The 16,898-nt window shown below is 46.0% G+C and overlaps 1 protein-coding gene across 1 annotated transcript in view; it reads left to right on the top strand.

Moving 5' to 3' along the window:
• The first annotated feature begins 463 nt into the window (after positions 1 to 463).
• The window catches only part of LOC142489260 (very long chain fatty acid elongase 7-like), a 62,130-nt gene continuing 45,695 nt past the window's right edge, over positions 464 to 16,898 (top strand). The window contains exon 1 of the mRNA XM_075589715.1: positions 464 to 588. The gene's annotated coding sequence lies outside the window, so the exon portion shown is untranslated. The remainder of the gene's footprint in view (positions 589 to 16,898) is intronic.

The raw sequence follows: 16,898 nt of genomic DNA, 5'->3' as shown, positions 1-16,898 counted from the left end.
CTCCCCCCCCAAACAGGTCAGGTTTTCAGGATCTCTGCTTCAGCACAATGTGACTTAATTAGAGGCTCAGTCCAAGACCTGTGCTGAAGCAGGGACTGATTGAACCACCTGTGCTGAAGCAGGAATATCCTGAAATTCTGACATGGGTTGGCGGTGTTGATGACTGGAGGTGAGCACCCCTGCTCTATAAGTAATACCATCACACTTCACACTACCTCAGTGCAAGCCACAACGTGGTTGTTCGCCTGGGTGATCTGCATCAGATATTACAATGGAGGACTTGTCTGCGGAAGTGTAAAACCGCCCAGGCGTGAGACTACCTGTATATGCAGTAATTGGGCTATTCTATCAAGGTCATGCATTGCTACTCAATAGGGATGAGGATTGAGGCTGTAGCCACTCCCCACTCGCATGGATAACGTGGGAACGCCCGGAGAGAGGGGATGTGGCTGTGAATGAATCAGTCCACCCACCTTATGTGCAATCATCTGAAGCAGCACGGAGCCGCTTTATATATTTTTTTATTTTTAACCTTGTCCTGTGCTGCGGTGATATCTGCTCTGTGAAGAGGAATAGGTGCAGCTCCTGGTAAGTACATGCTGTATTTTTTTGTTACACCATTTATTCTCCCCCCCCCAGCACAGTAATCATGCTACTACTGACAGCGTGTCCATGTGCTCTTTATTTCAGCTGAACATTTCTTGTGTGTGTGTTTCTTCTCAGTAGTCTCTCAGCCTGTGTTCACTGGGTGTGTCTGTATTTTACATTCCAACTTCTGCCAAGGGGCTTGGTGTTCACCTTCTGAGTCTTGACTTGTGTCTGATCCATGTGCTAGTCTAGTAATCTCAAATCCGTAACCGTATATTCTTCCCTTGCGATTTCAGATGTTTTTTTTTTTTTTTTACTGTGGGTTTAGTCTAATTTAAGGGGTTTCTTCCTTCTGGGGGAAACAAGTGTACAGTATGTGTATGGGTTGTGCACTAGATGATTAATGTAGATTTTGTTCAGGTTGTGATAACTTCAGTAGGGTTGGCAGGAAAAGATTCTTGTGAATGAAATAATTTGAGACTACAGGAATCTTGTTCACATTGATGTGCAAAAGTTTCTGCTCTCCAACAGGGATCATCATGCTCCTAAACTTTACACATTTGAATGTATTAGCAAACATGTATTTACAGTACAGCTGGCTTGTTTAACCGTTTTCAGGAGTGCCACATTCTTCTGGAATGAATGATATACACCACCCTCATGACTTGTGGTGTTTGCATGCATTGTGCTGCAGGGAAATTAATTTTGGTTGAGATTTAAGCGTTTAATCCAGATTTTACTACACCATGCGCTTAACATTTTGATCAAAGGGATACTTGTATAACCACATTCTAGCTCAAAAATGTGCATTCTTATTCTGCCCAAAATAAGTGTTTTAAGAATGATATAATTTATGGACTAGTGGTGTTTTAAACGAATTGGGATCTGTTTATGTCCATGGGCTTTTTCAGGTTTGTATTGTAATTTGTCTACGTATTTGTTACGTTTTAAAATTTAAGGTGAGGGGGAGTTATTGAAATATATATCCTAATTTTTTTTTTTTTTAACGTATCAATCAATAGCCTCTTTGTTCAAGAGCTGTTAACGTTGAAATACAAATGCATGCTTTATCAGCCATTCTGGTGCACTGTTTCTAACTCCCTTCGTAATGAAACTTCTGTCACTACTTGCAAAGCCTGAGCAGTTTGTCCAACTGCAATTGTTATTTGTGATCTATCAGCCTTTGAGGAAGATGTTTGCTTCACTACCCCACAGCCTCAAAATAACCAGTTTAGCAGCTTGAAGGTTTGTGACACTGACAGATTGTGTAAATGGAAATTAATCATAATAACTTGGTTACCTACAAACTTCTCAAAAGCTCCTCCCTTTTGAATCTTTTGACGTGTAATCCACACTCTATTGATGTCATCAGGGCAGTCCTGGTTATATGTATGATATTTATCGGGTTTGGTAAATATTAACTTGAAAGTTAATGGAAAAGATTGTTTGCACAATAGGTGCGGTGAGGTGTTAAGCACCATCAGAAATCAGGCATTCTAGTGTGTGTCTCTGTGTGTATTATCTATCTCTATATATCAATCTCTCAGAAGCACATGCCCCATAGTGTATGATCAATGTATTAAATGGATTTAATTGGAGTATCCATAAAAATGTACACTCACAAACAAACTTGGTATAAGCGCAGTATGAATAGACCTGACAGGTGGGACTAGCTGCTGGGCTGTGATGCAGGAACAGATCAAACGCCTCACTCACCCCTGCAACCACAGGTAGGAACCACCTCTGTCAAGTCTTGGATAAATCATTTTATCTTCACCATTCATTTGATTGGTCATCACTTGAAGTCAGGATTTTAGTGATAGTATAACAGGTTGTGAATGTTCACGTTCTAGCCCTGTGATATTTTTATTATATTAATCCGTTATTAAATATGAGTATATTTAGAGGAAGTGCTTCTAGTCATTATATTTATTTTCTGTATCTAGCAGTTGTACATTGGTAGTTGATTAGAAGCAGTTGGGCCTACACTATTAACCCCATCCTTGGCACCGTCCCATTGCTTAACTTCATTTTCTTGACCAGACATTTTACATTGTGTAGTTTCATTGTGAAACTTTAATCACATTCACCTAAAAATCTGATTTTAGTGCTGATTAACTTTTTCATACTGTAGTTATACATAGTTCTAGATGGTAAGTTCCTTGTGATGGGCATCTCCTCCTTCCCATTGTCTGTGTATATTGACATACAGTATCTGTACTCCTTTCAAAAAACAAAAAACCATAATAATAATAATAAAAAAATCATACAATGTTGTTGTGCTCCTTCCCACAATGCACAGTGGAATAAGTCCACACCATTCATATAAAAGTTGATACTAATTGGAGGGAAAAGGTAATTTCATTTAAACCTGATTAATGTGTAGTATGTGAAGGTGTTATTTAGTATATGAAGGTGTTGTTTTGGTATATGAAGGTGTTGTTTTGGATTTTCCTTCCTCACTCCTAATTTACACTTGCTGCTAAAATTGTGCCTTTTTTCCAATCTTATTTATTTAAACACAATTCTTCGTTTCTGGAGTAGGACGTCTATTGCAACCAGACAAAAGCTCATCAACCTTTTTTGCCATCTGAAAGGGCAGCAATGGGGTTCATATCCATTGTTCTCCACATCTGTGTATTGCTAGCCAATCCAGCACAGGAGGAGTTAATACCTTGTAAAAACCTGTTTGCCACGTGCATGTAAACAAGACTTATGAAGGCTAAAGATTGCTTTTCTTCCCTGCGACTGTATTGCTCTTACTTGGGATATTGGCCTTGTTATTAAACAAATGTATAGCTAATATAAAAGCATGCTAGCTAAACTCTTGATGTGCGTGCAGTTATGCCGTTACAGTGGGGCTGAAGTTGCAAGACACGGGCAGCCTGAAGTTTCAGTCAGAATATGTAATGCTGGTTTTATAGGCAAGCAGCCGCAAACTGTCACTGCTTTTCTTGCCATCGCTTCCTTTCTTGCTGCCTTGGTTAAGAGAGGTGGATAATATGGAAATACCAGTTGGAGAGGTTGGGCTCTGGGCTCGGCTGATGGGAGGAAACTTCTCCCTCTTCCTGTAGTTTTTGTTTAATCCCCGCAGCAGGTGTATTGTCGCCTTACCCAGACACACAGTGAGACCTTAACCTAGAGCCCTGGCAGACTGCGCTGTTATGTTTTTTTTTGTATCAATCTTTTTTATTTGCATTGACATTTACAGGAATGAGTACATACTTTTCAATAACATAAAACTGTTTAAGTTCGACTGTATTGAGTGCATGCTAGCCAACATTGTTTTTTAATAGTTGGGGATAAGGGAGGGGGAGGGGTGGGGGGGGGGGGGCTGGGAGGGGGAGGGGGGCTGGGAGTGGGGGGGGGGGGGCTGGAATGGGGGCTGGGAGTGGGGGGGGGAGGGGTAGACAGACAGGGGGGAGGGCTTATGTTTTAAAAGGATTAGTGCAGGACTTCTCTGTGAGCTGTGTTAGGCTCTGACCGATGGTATACAACTCACTCGGGGTTCCCTGAATCCTCAGGCAGTGGAGGAGTTACAGTTTCTCTTCTACTTTGCAACGTGTACTGGAGGCACTGGCCAATTTACACACCCTTTTTTAAAAAAAAATTTAATCGTTGATTTAGAATGTAAGATTTATTTAATGGCTTTGCGTGAATGCTAAATGTTACATATACATTTTCCCATAAAAATAATTTTATGTTATGGTGGGTGAAAAAGGCAACAAAAAACCCCACCACCATTGCATTTGCTTATATGGTCTTTCAGGCAAAGGTGGCACGTCTGCTCATTTGCATGTCGTTTCCCAGAATCCCTTGCTGCAGTGGAAGCACTGTATGCTACGTGATAATGGTTGAAAGGCAGGGTTGCAGACCTGTCTAAGGCCTCGGCCATGCTCCCTGCTGGCGTGCTGAGGCGCAGGGAAAGCGGGTGCTTTCCCTGGCCTTGCGGTTGCTTACCGCACACGCTGTCAGCGGGCCGTCGGGGGGGGGGGGGGGCGCGGGGGTGGGCGCGTCACTGGCCGGGGGCGGGCCAGTGATGTCACGGAACTGGTTCGCCCTCATTGGGCGAACCGCTCATGTGACCGGCCTGTCGCGCCGGCAAGCGGGGGAATTTTAAATTCCCCTAAGACCTGCGCTTCCGCAAGCGCGCGGAAGCGCAGGTGAGCCCCTACTAAAGCCGCTCTAATTGCGGCTGTAGGGGCTCAGTGCTGAGCGGGAGCGCGCGTCAGCACGCTTCTGCCAGCAAGCGCTAAACATGGCCAAGGCCTAAGACATGTGAATGTGCTCACAATAAATTTATTTAGCAGCTTTGTTAGTGTAGAATAAATGATTTCTTCAGTATTGGGTGATACACTTTGGGGGGGGGGGGGGGGTGGTGGCGGCTAACAATTTGTCATAGGACAAGCTTTTGAGAGTTCTCCTCTTTTCCTCAGGTCGGCAATAATGATTAACAAATGGAATCTATGGCTAAAACAGTGTTTGGGAGAGGAGGGTAAAAAAACAGATGTACTATAGATAAGGTGCGAAAGTGAAGACATGGAAGGGTGTAAAACGGTGACAAGTAACAGCATGGCGGGGGGGGTGAAGGTGTGGACAAGAGAGAAAGACGGGATAATTACAAACTATTCTGATTGTGTGTGAGAAACATATACACCACATTCCAGTCACAACCATGGAAAACTCAATGTTAAAGGATCTTACTGCTGCACATCCAGGAATGTGGTGTATATGGTTCAATGCAACAAATGTGACCAAGGATGCTACATTGGGGAAACCAGCCAAAAACTTTAAGGCAGAATGAATATGCACAGACACTCTATACCAGGGGGGCGCAAACTTTTTTCCCTGCGCCTCCCTGCCGGCTGTCCCCTCACTCCCGCGCCCCCCTCCCAACCCCAACTTACCCGCGCTCCGGCGTAATGACGTCACGTTGCCATAGCAACGTGACGTCACATGACCTCGCAGCGTCATTTTGACGCCGCGTTGCCATGGCAACACAGGGAGGAAGCCGCCGGAGCCACGGTAAATTAGGTTTACAGAGGCCCTGCAGCTCCCCCGGCACTTAATTTAAGTGCCTTCGGGAAGCGCGCGGGGCCTCTGTAAACCCCGCGCCCCCCGTCGGCAGTGTCGCGCCCCCCCTGGGGGTCGCGCCCCACAGTTTGCGCACCGCTGCTCTATACTACACTACGAAGAAGGAAGATACTGCTCACCTGTCGGACATCATTTCTAACAACCGGATCATTCCATAAATGATTTAAAAATAAAAATCCTCAATGAAATGTTTTAAACGCACCCAAGAAGGGAAAACATTTAAACTTTGACACCAAAACAAAAGGACTTCATGCAGATAGTGTGTGAGAAACCCCATATCAGAATTGGTTCATTATCCTGTCTGCCTCTCCATCTCTCTTTATCCACACCTTCCCCCTCCATGCTGTTCCTTGTCACAGTTTTACACCCTTCCATGTCTTCAAAAACTTTCTCGCCCTACCTAATCTACAGTACATCTGTGTCCCCCCCCCCCCCCGCTCTCCCACACTGTTTTAGCCATAGATTCCTTTTGTCAATCAGTATTGTTGACATGAGGCAGAGAGGAAAACTCTCGAAAGCTTGTCCTATGACATAAATCGTTCCAAATAAAAAAGGAAATCGCCTAATACTAACGAACATATATAGCTATTTCGCACGCACACGTTGCATCAGCAATTTTAAATTCCAAAATTAAAGGTGAAGCCCTGTTCTGCTTCCCTTTTGTCGTTTGGATTGTACTCTGATATCCAAGTGGTTAATGTTGGGCACCAGAGGTTTGTGTGTGTGTGTGTGTGTGTGTGTGTACAGTGATGTGTTCCCTGGACTTAATTTGCAAGAGAGCTGTAATCTGTGGGGCTGTTTCAGACATGCATGGGGAGGGGAAGCCCATGCATTTGCCTTTCCAGGGACTATGCCTGGACTATTTTTAATGCAATTACCTTAGGCTCATTGTAGGGAACCAGGGAGAGACCGACCACCTGCTGAGAGGACTTCCATTTAAAAGCTGAAGCATTGTCCTCCCCTGTCTGAAATAGAGCTGACAGGGGCCTGTGTGAGAGCCCCTGTATGGAGTTCCGCAAATGGTCTTCGGCACGGATGCTGCAGTATTTGTGGGCAGCGTCTGCTGGAGACTTGAGAGCTGGATCGTGGGGGAGGGTCATCAGTCACCCCCCCATTGATGATCCCAGCGTGGCTGCAGGACCTCAGTGACATTCAGGAGTGAGCTGTGGCGACCCCCAGATGTACGATTTTGGGGTATCCACCCCCTCAGCTGGTGATCCCCACCACACAGGGCTAGGTAGCTAGGAGGGTCCTAGTCACATCTCCCTTTTGTGTTCCTGAAGAGAACCAGGATGTTTTGGGGTATCAAGTCGGGTAACGGTCCCCACCAAACCAGCCAAGAAGCCAGGTGGCTACCAATTGGCTTTTTGCTCGGTAGCTAGCAGGCTATTAGCCCTTTTCCCTGATTTGTTCCCTGGACTAATGGGAAGTAGCCAGAGGACTGTTACCACCTCTTGGACTGTTTCACAAGCACTAAAAGAGCCCATAATAGTGGTGTTACACGCATGGCTGCTATTCCTCGAAACTGTGTTATTTCACAGATCTAATCATGAGTACAATTGTATCTAAAAACTGTTTCTGTTTACAGCCATTGTGCTGTACATTTTTTCACAGAATCGTAAAAAGTATCTTGCTGCTTACAAATAGTTCTATTTTCCAGGAGCTGGAATAATGATGCTAGACCCAGGGTGGGCAATGGCCAGGGTGTGGCGAATTGGCAGTGAAACTGTGACGAATGGTAGCCTAGCCCCTCTGCCCCCTTCTCCCCCCCCCCCCCCCTTTCCTGCTTCTTACTGCACCGGCAGCCACAGGGACAGGAGAAAGAGCAGCAGCACGTAGAGGAAGCCCTCTCCCCTCCCCCTACTTCTTACTGCATCGGCAGCCACAGGGACAAGAGAAGTAGCACGGAGAGGAAGCTCTCACTCTCTCCTCCTCTCCCCCTCCCTTTTTCCCCCCTGCTTCTTACCGCACAGGCAGCCACAGGGACAGGAGAAGCTGCAGCAGCACAGAGAGAAAGCTCTCCAGCCTCACTCCGGTGCTTGCTCCTCAGCTGTGCAGGGAGGGAGAAGCCAGCCGGCCCCAGCCACTATCAGGGGGTTGAGAGTGACTTTGGCTGTACTGATCAGCTCCACCATGAGCCATAGACCCGGGGAGCAGCCCCCAGCACAGCCTCTCTAAACCCCCACAGCCTGCATAAGCACCCACCACCAGGCTTAGGATACCCCTCCCCCATGCCCAGGTACCCCCATCAGAACCTGATGTCCTCTCCTGCTGCCCAGATCCCCACTCATGCTGCTTTCATGCTCCCAGACCACCCCCTCTCAGACTGCCCTGACCCTCCCCTCTCACGCTGGCCTGACCCTCCCCTCTCACGCTGGCCTGACCCTCCCGTCTTGCGCTGCCCTGAACCTCCCCTCTCGCGCAGCCCTGACCCTCTCCTCTTGTGCTGTCCTCATCATCCCCACTCACGCTGCCCTCAGCATCCCCTCCCATGCTGCCAAGACCACCCCCACTTCCCCACAGCTGCACCAAGCCTGTCCACACGGCACCCACCCTGCCCCCACTGCTGCTGCGGAGTTACCGCCTCCCGCCGACACAGTTCCCCTGCCCTACGCCCCGCGCGTTATGCACCCTCCTATGTGCCCTACATATAGGACGGGGGGCTGCTTGATGATGAGGGGACTGCTGAAAGGGACTGGGGGAGATCATGATGATGGGGGTTAAATGAGATGGGGGTGAGGTAATGATGAGGAGGAGGGTAGTGGTGGTGGTGTGAGAGGACAATGAAGAGGGGGGTGAGAGGATGAGGGGGGTTGTGATGGGAGAATTTATAAACTTGTTCAATCAGTGTGTGTTGTTTAAAATTTTCGCATGCGCAACATAATGCCTCAATTTTTACATGCTGTGGCTATTTTCACTTCTAATTCGCCACACCTGTGGCTACATTGAAAAATAGGTTGCCCACCCCTGTGCTAGACTACTGGTTTTATGGATTTCTTTTGTAATCTAGATTGTGGTACAGTATATAAGCAGAGCCCTGATTCTGTTAGGAATAGCCTTACATTTTGTCTTCGCAATGGTATAATTAAACCGCTACAGTATCTGCAGGCAATTCAATATATGCTTAATATTCCTGGCCTGTACAAGAGAAAAGTTTAACTCCTGAACGTCTGTTTAGTTTTATGGGCCTATATAATTTCAAATGTATTCAATTGATGTACATTGTTACTATATTATAATTCTACAGTGTTTTTTGTTTTTGTCAGTGTTCTGCCTACTTGCACTTTCCAACTTTCTCAAACTTGTAATTTATAAGAGGGCTGAATATACAAAGCCTTCATTCAGGCCCTTTGTGTCAGGGTGCCCAGGGTATATATCCATTTTTCCTCAGTTCATTGTAGAACGATATCCAAGTCAACTGTTCTAATACCCCAAGACTTGATTAATGCATTGAAATTGTAGGCATGTTGTGTGTCCCCTGTGGACTTGATTCACGTGTCTTGATATGGGAGTAGTAAGGGAACAAATAGCGCACAGCTAGGGAGCCAGGTGGAGATAAAAATAAAATTCCATTTATTTCAGTGCATAGCTGATGACATCTTCACCCCGTTGGGGACAGAAAAACACACCTCCTACGCATTTCGGACTGGTTGGTCCTTTATCAAGGAGTCTGGTAGATGGAGCAATCAGTTACCTTTATATACCCGTAACTTCATTAAACTAATTAGACAAACGCCCCACAGGCCTTGGTGCCTTTGTGGTGGCGCCCCGCGTGACGTCACGCGCATGCACAATGGGGATTTTTACACGATCGTGCACAGATTTGTCTAATTAGTTTAATGAAGTTACGGGTATATAAGGTAACTGATTGCTCCATCTACCAGACTCCTTGATAAAGGACCTACCGGTCCGAAACACATAGGAGGTGTGTTTTTCTGCTCCCAACGGGGTGAAGATGTCATCAGCAATGCACTGAAATAAATGGAATTTTATTTTTATCTCCACCTGGCTCCCTGGCTGTGCGCTATTTGTTCTCTTCTTACTGCTTCTGGATTTCCCTTCATGGCTGGCACGCAACTGATTATTCCTGGAGATGATGCGAGTGGGTTAGAGACTTTAAGACTGCAATAGTTGAGTACTTTCATGTGTTTATTCAAGTGACTCAATGGTCTATATATTATACTCGCTCCCACTGGTTTCTTCATGAATTGTTATATACTGTAATAACAGTCTTTATCTGGATGAAGTTATACTGGGGTTGAGCACCCTATTTCTCCTTGCTTTGATATGGGAGTATCTAGTTTCTGATGGTTCCCATGTGTTTGCCCACATACTTCATTACACATTTACACGTGGCCATATGGATCACCCTCATTGACTTGCAATTGATGAATTTCTTTGTCATAGGATCTTGTTATTCCAATTTTGGATTTTGTTTTCAGGGGTATATATACTGCCAAGCTTTGCAGCTGCCAATCATTTTGCATTTCAGGCAGGGACCCACTATTTCAGTAGTGAAAGTGACCTGTTTTAATCCAACACCTTTAAGGATTTGTAAGTCATTTTTCAAAGTTATTTTGTAAACATGATTAACTGAGACTTGTTACTGTATGTAAATCAAGAGTTTGCACAGACCGTTAAAAATAATAAAAAAATATTTGGATACCAACCAGCTTTATTTACCGTACTAAACATGGCACTGTCCTTAGTTCACTTTCATCGTAGGTGGGGGCTGTTCCTTTTTAACGTGCTTTGTGTCTATAAATACATTTCTTTCCACCATTCAGTTTCTCATTAAGTTCCAACTCTGAGGTGCTGTAGTTTGGAGACCAAATCATTTAACTGTTAGCTCAAGTTGCAACCTTTCTGAATCACGGCTATCAAAACCCGTTAAAGCAACACAACTCATTTAATTTTTTACATTTCAAAATAATCAGAGGACCAAAAAAAATCATCATATTTACACCCAATTCTAGCTAAAAGTGAATGTTTTCATATGTTCTGGATTCTGTAAACATCGCTTAATAACAGGATACAAGCATCATTCTTCTATTGCATTTGTTTGGTTACCTGTCTGTGTTGGGAGTTCTGTTGATGCCTTAGGCACTGTTTCTGAAGCTGATCACCTCCCACATTGTCAACTTTTAATATATTGCTAGTTGATTAGGTGGAATGATCATGTACCTATTAACCTGCAGAACAGGTTATCTATAGGAATTGTCCTTCGTACTCGGGGTTACATAAATGTTCTGCAGTTGTTAACCTGCAAGGACTGAAATCTGTAATATTTGGGGGTCCCATGCATTTTTTTTTTTTATATATATACACTCGAAGCAGGGGTTCTCTGGACCTGAATTCCCTTCTGTTCTGGGGACCCCCTACTCCAGAGATGCTTGCCTCGAAAGAAAATGTACTATGAGAAAATAGTGGGTTTTGGGTTTTGGGTTTTTTATTTTACATTTTCAAAAACAACTCTGACTTTTTTTTTTTTTAAATGTAAAAATCCTTTTTGTTTGTATAGCAACCATTTACAAAGTTACATCCCCTTCCTCTTCTGAAACAGGCTCTGGCACACCCCCTTTTTTGAGCCCTGCCCTCTAGTAGTGCACCAATTGTATCTAGTGACTGCCTGGTCACTTGATCTTCCCCACAGAACTTTGCATCTTCTGCTGCACAGACAGCCATTTAGTGAACCCCCAAACTGAATCTTCGCAGATCGATCACAGGAGAACGGATCTATCGGCCACTTGGCTAATTACTTATCATTGTGTAAATTATATTGATGCACATGTTAAAAGGAAAAAATAAAAAAAAATGGCAGCTTGGACTGCCGGTTCTTTTTTGAATTTTTTTTTTCCCTTTTAATATGTGCATCAATAAAAACCACACAATAAGTAATTAGCTAAGTTGACAATCGATTTGTTCTGTTTGTTGCATTGTACTACATTAAAAATGTCATGCTAACGAGGCGCATGCACGAAGGCCACGGGTATGGTAGCATAAGTGTCTAGCTCCGTGCTGCGCTCACCGAAAATTTTGTTAACACCCCGAAAAGTGCGAATTTTATAATAAAAAGCGAGGAAACACTGACTAAACATACAAGGATGGCCCCGAAAAAGCCAGCAAGCCAGAAGAAGCAAAAATTGGCGGACGTCAGGACTTACTTTGGAGGAGCTGGCTCGAGTGGCGGGACAGGGGAAATGGCGCTTGCTTCAAACCCCGACACGGACACTGAGCAAGAAGGCGAGGAGGAAGGGCTCAATAATCAATCACTTTTACCAGTACGGCGTTGTGACTTTGAAAGGCTGTATAACGACCTAAAGTCTCTCCTGCAGGCTGAGATTAAAGAGGGATGTCGTGAAGCTAGGAACAAGAACGGACGACTTGGAAAATAAAGTGGATCACACGATCAAAGTAGTTAAGAAAACGGAAAAAAAGACTGGAGACTTACAGCGGCAAATAGACGAGTTGAAAGAACGTCAGGAAGATGCAGAGAACCGCGACAGGCGGAATAATCGAATACGGGGGGTCTCTGAAGAGGTAGGAGACTGTGAGGAGTTCATCGCGCGCTGGCTGGAGTCCCTGCTGCCTGATTGTGGAAAGGAAGCTCTGGCCATGGATCGCTGCCATAGAGCCCTCCGCTCCCGACCAGTGCAAAATGAGCAGCCCCGGGACATTATCATCCGGCTGCATTTCTATACTACCAGGGAGGCAGTTTTGCGCCAAACGAGGGCCCTACCAACGGTGGAATTTGAGGGCAGCAGAATGCTCATTTTCCAGGATCTGTCCCCTGTCACACTGCTTAGACGCCGCAGCTTGTTGCCAGTCACAAAGATCTTACGGGACCAGAACGTGCGGTATAGATGGACCTTCCCGTTTGGGTTGTTGGTGGCGAGGAACGGGAGGGCCATCACAATGAAAGATCCCACGGAAGGGCCGGAATTCCTAGCCAAGTTGGGCCTGAAGGGGGCCCCCACAAGGGAGGCTGAGGAAGCAGAGTCACTAGAGCCCGAGTGGAGTGGAGGGGTTGGCTCGCCCAAGGCTAAAGGGAGCAAGAGATGAAAGACTAAAATAGCCACCGCAGCGGCTCAGTTATTATTAAAAGTTGTCCAGTTCACTATGGAAAAAAATGCCTGCCTGTTGAATCGTAGGATCTACCAATATGAGTTGCCAGGTCACCTACAATGCCCCTGTCAGTAGGATACAGGGGAATAGCAGCCCACAGTTGGGCCGCGAAGATCCCACACCAACCTAAAAGCTCGGCGACAGCTCCTGTTAAAAGAAGGGGTAAATACTTTTGCTCCCCGACCTGGATGTGGAGAGAAGATGGCGGTCGAGATGGCGCTTCTCTGGATCCAGCTTGAGGCGCAGAACCCGGAAGAGGTGAAAAGGCGGGAGGAGAGCGCGCGCTCCATCCTCCTCGAGGCAGAGGAAAATCCAAAATGGCGTCCGGAAACCGGAAGTCGTCATCACAATGAGCCGAAAGGAGGGAAGCCATCTTGGATGGTGCAGATGACGTCACCGGGACACGAGAACGCATCGGGGAGCAACACATGGGTCTGGAAAGCCCCCTACAGGCGCAATTTAAGTTGCCGGACATGGAGCGGAATGTAGAAGGGGAGGGAATAAGAGATGGACGGGGATAATACAGGGCAAGAAGGGGGGGAGAGGGGGGGAGAGGGGGCAGAGGAGTAGGAAGGAGAGGGGGCCCGAGGAGCAGGAAGGAGAGGGTAGAATAGAATACAGGGCGACAGGAGACAGATCGAGGAGAGGCACTGGAAAATGTAAGGAAGGGAGGTTAGAAAAGGGAAGAGGAGGTAGGAGACAGTGAGGAATTAGGATGGAGACTAGTGGGAGGTACGAGGGGGGTGATAATAACCATCATAATTATATCAAAGGTAGACTGTTAGGATGTAAACGCCAAGCAAGCTGCAGGGACCTATAAGCAGTAGGATGCACCAAAGTTCACACAGGCAAGTTGGGGCATTTAAAGTTTTAGATTAGAAGGAGAAGATGGGTGTGTAGAGAGCGCGGACATGGGGTGGAGGAGGAGTTACATACCCCGGGGTCGGCATGGGTCTCAGTTGGGTCCGGGGGAGGTGGGTTCCCCTGGAACCCGATAAATGGACCCGTTGGGGGATAATTGCGGGTCGTGGACAGGGATCCACGAGAGCCGTCACCCCAAAGGTGCTGGACTTGGCTACAGGGCGGGGAGGCCCTGGAGCCGACGACAAATTGTTTTTTATGTGCATGTATTCATGTTGTGTTTTCACTTTTGTCTCCCCTTCTGGTTTTTCCTTCTGTGTCACTCCCTGCCACCCCTCACCCCTCCCCCCACATGTGAGAGCAAGGAAGGGGACGGGGAAGTCGGAGAAGACAGAGCTGGGAACAGCACGCCGCCTGACAGGGGCAGAACAGCTCGGGAGCACACCGACGGAGACAGGTCACGAATTAAGCAAAATGAATAATGAGAGCAGGTGTATTTCCCACAATGTTAAAGGCTTTAACAGCCCAGCAAAACGTAAGTTGGCCCTTAAGGATTACAAACGTCATAAGGTTGACATTCTTTCTCCAAGAGACTCACTTCTCCAGGGGTAGTTTCCCAAAATTTTTAGATAAGTACTTTAAAATAATACACCTAGCATCAGCACAGGAAAAGAAGAGAGGTGTAGCCATAGCAATCCATAATAGGATATCGTTTATGCTAGAGAAGAAGGTGGGGGATAGGGAAGGTAGATTCCTTATCCTTGTGGGATCCATACAGGACCAGCCCCTTACGCTGGTGTCAATATATGCACCATGCGAACCGGCTGCAGAATTTTTTTTCCGGAAATTGCACAAGGAAGCAAAGGGAAACATGATTGTAGCAGGGGACTTAAACAGGACATTGAACCCCAAGCTCGACCGATGCACAGCATCTAGCCTCCCCCCCCCAGACAGGACGTAATAAAGATTACACAAGGACTACGGCCAGCTAGTGGATATCTGGAGGGAGCAACACCCACAGATTAAGGACTACACTTTCTTCTCCCACCCCCATAACCGCTACAGCCGGATAGACTACTTCCTTGTGTCTAATAGACTGGTTCCAGTGGTCTCCCACTCGGGGATACACGACATTTCGTGGTCAGACCATGCACCTATAGAGCTGCGGTGCACACTAAATTTACTAGACAGGCCGGGAGCAAGCTGGAGACTAAATGAGCTGTTGTTAAAAATTCCAACAATTGTGAGAGAAGTAGGAGAGAAGATCAAGGAATATTTTACTGAGAACGAGGGTAGTGTGTCATCACACGCAACTTTGTGGGAGGCCCATAAGACTACCCTCAGGGGATCTCTTATGTGGCTAGCTGCTAGACGCAAAAGAGAGTAGAAGCGTCAGACTAAAGAGCTGCAGGAGAAATTGGCATCCCTCACAGCAACTCATAAAAGAAATTTTAGATATCAAACGTCAGTTAAACATTCGATTGGCCTCCAAAGCTGAGAAGGAGTTTAGCTGGACTAAGCGCAGGTTTTTCGAGAAGGCGAACAAGCCGGACACCCTCCAAGCTAACAGACTTAGAAACAAAATACCAAACTACCACATTCAATCTATTTGCACGCAGGGGGGAGAACTTACCTCGAATCCTAAGCGGATCGTGGCGGAATTTAAAAGCTACTACGAGACGCTCTACGATGGAGGCAAGGTCATACACAATCATAAAACGAGGGATAGTCTCCGGGAATTTTTAAATCGGGCGAAATTGCCGACATTGAGCTGGGCGGAGAGGGAAGCGTTACAGAATGACTTCTCTTTAGAAGAGTTAACGGAAGTTGTAAAGTCTCTTAAGCCTGCCAAGGCGCCCGGTCCAGATGGCTTCTCAAACCTATATTACAAAAAATACCTGAAAATTGCTAAAACTCTTTAATTCGGTCTTGCAAGGGGCCTCATTCCCAGCACAGATGCTTCAGGCGTCTATCTCCCTGATCCATAAATCTGGAAAGGACCCGGCAGACTGTAAAAGCTACCGGCCCATCTCGTTAATCAATACGGATATAAAAAATTTCTCCAAGCTAATAGAGTGGGTACCGTCCTTCCCAGATTGATTCATCCAGATCAGGTAGGTTTCATCGGAGGAAGGCAAGCGGCAGACAATACCAGACGAATAATCGATTTGATTGATCTGGCACAAAAGCAAAATATTCCGTTAATGGTATTGAGTCTGGACGCAGAAAAAGCCTTCGATAGGATCGATTGGCCCTATCTGAGGGGGACGCTGGAGGCATTTGGCTTCGAGGGACGTCTCCTGGGAGCCATTATGGCATTGTACGAGGGCCAGCGGCGAGGGTACGACATCAGGGGTTCCTATCAGAACAATTTCAAATCCATAGCGGTACAAGGCAAGGATGCCCGCTGTCTCCCTTGCTGTTCGCACTTTGTATAGAACCCTTGGCGGCACATTTGAGAAATAACCCAGATATTTTGGGAATATCAGTAAAAGAGCAGTCACACAAGGTGGCGCTATACGCGGATGATGTGATTCTGACATTATCCAATCCTCTTACCTCCCTGCCCAATGTTTTTTCAATTCTGGGGAATTTTAATCAAATTTCAGGGTTCAAAATTAATCAGGCCAAATCAGAAGCCCTCAACATAAATGTACCTAAACCAGTAGAAAAGCTAATTGGACTAAACTTCAACTTTAAGTGGCAACCCTCCATGATCAAATACCTAGGGGTTTATCTCACAAAGGATTACAAAGCTTTATATAAGGCAAATTATCCCACGTTGTTTATGACTCTGCGAGAGGATCTCAGGAGATGGGCGGAGTGTGGCATCTCTTGGATTGAACGAATTCACAGTGTGAAAATTAATCTCCTTCTGCGGGTGCTATACCTTTTCCAGGCCCTCCTGAACCCCCTATTAAAAGACGATGTCCTCTTGTTACAGTCTACAATAACGAAGTTTATCTGGAATAAAAAAGGCCCAAGAATAAAAAAAGACATCTTGAGGAGGGCGACCTCGAGAGGAGGGTTGGGGGTGCCTTGCCTGTTTGCCTATTACGAAGCAGCCCAATTGAGCCAAATCCTACAGTGGCACGCAGATCCGAACCTTCGGAGATGGGTGGCATTGGAAAAAGAATGTTGCGCACCCATAGAATTGCAGAACCTAATGTGGTTACCTGAAAAAAGCCGGTCCACACCGCTGCAGGCCATTTTAATTTCCTTGAAGATTT

The sequence above is a fragment of the Ascaphus truei genome, chromosome 1 (assembly GCF_040206685.1).
Source record: "Ascaphus truei isolate aAscTru1 chromosome 1, aAscTru1.hap1, whole genome shotgun sequence".
Lineage (NCBI taxonomy): Eukaryota > Metazoa > Chordata > Amphibia > Anura > Ascaphidae > Ascaphus > Ascaphus truei.
Note: the sequence above shows the minus strand (reverse complement) of the source record. Positions and strands in the feature narration are given on the sequence as shown.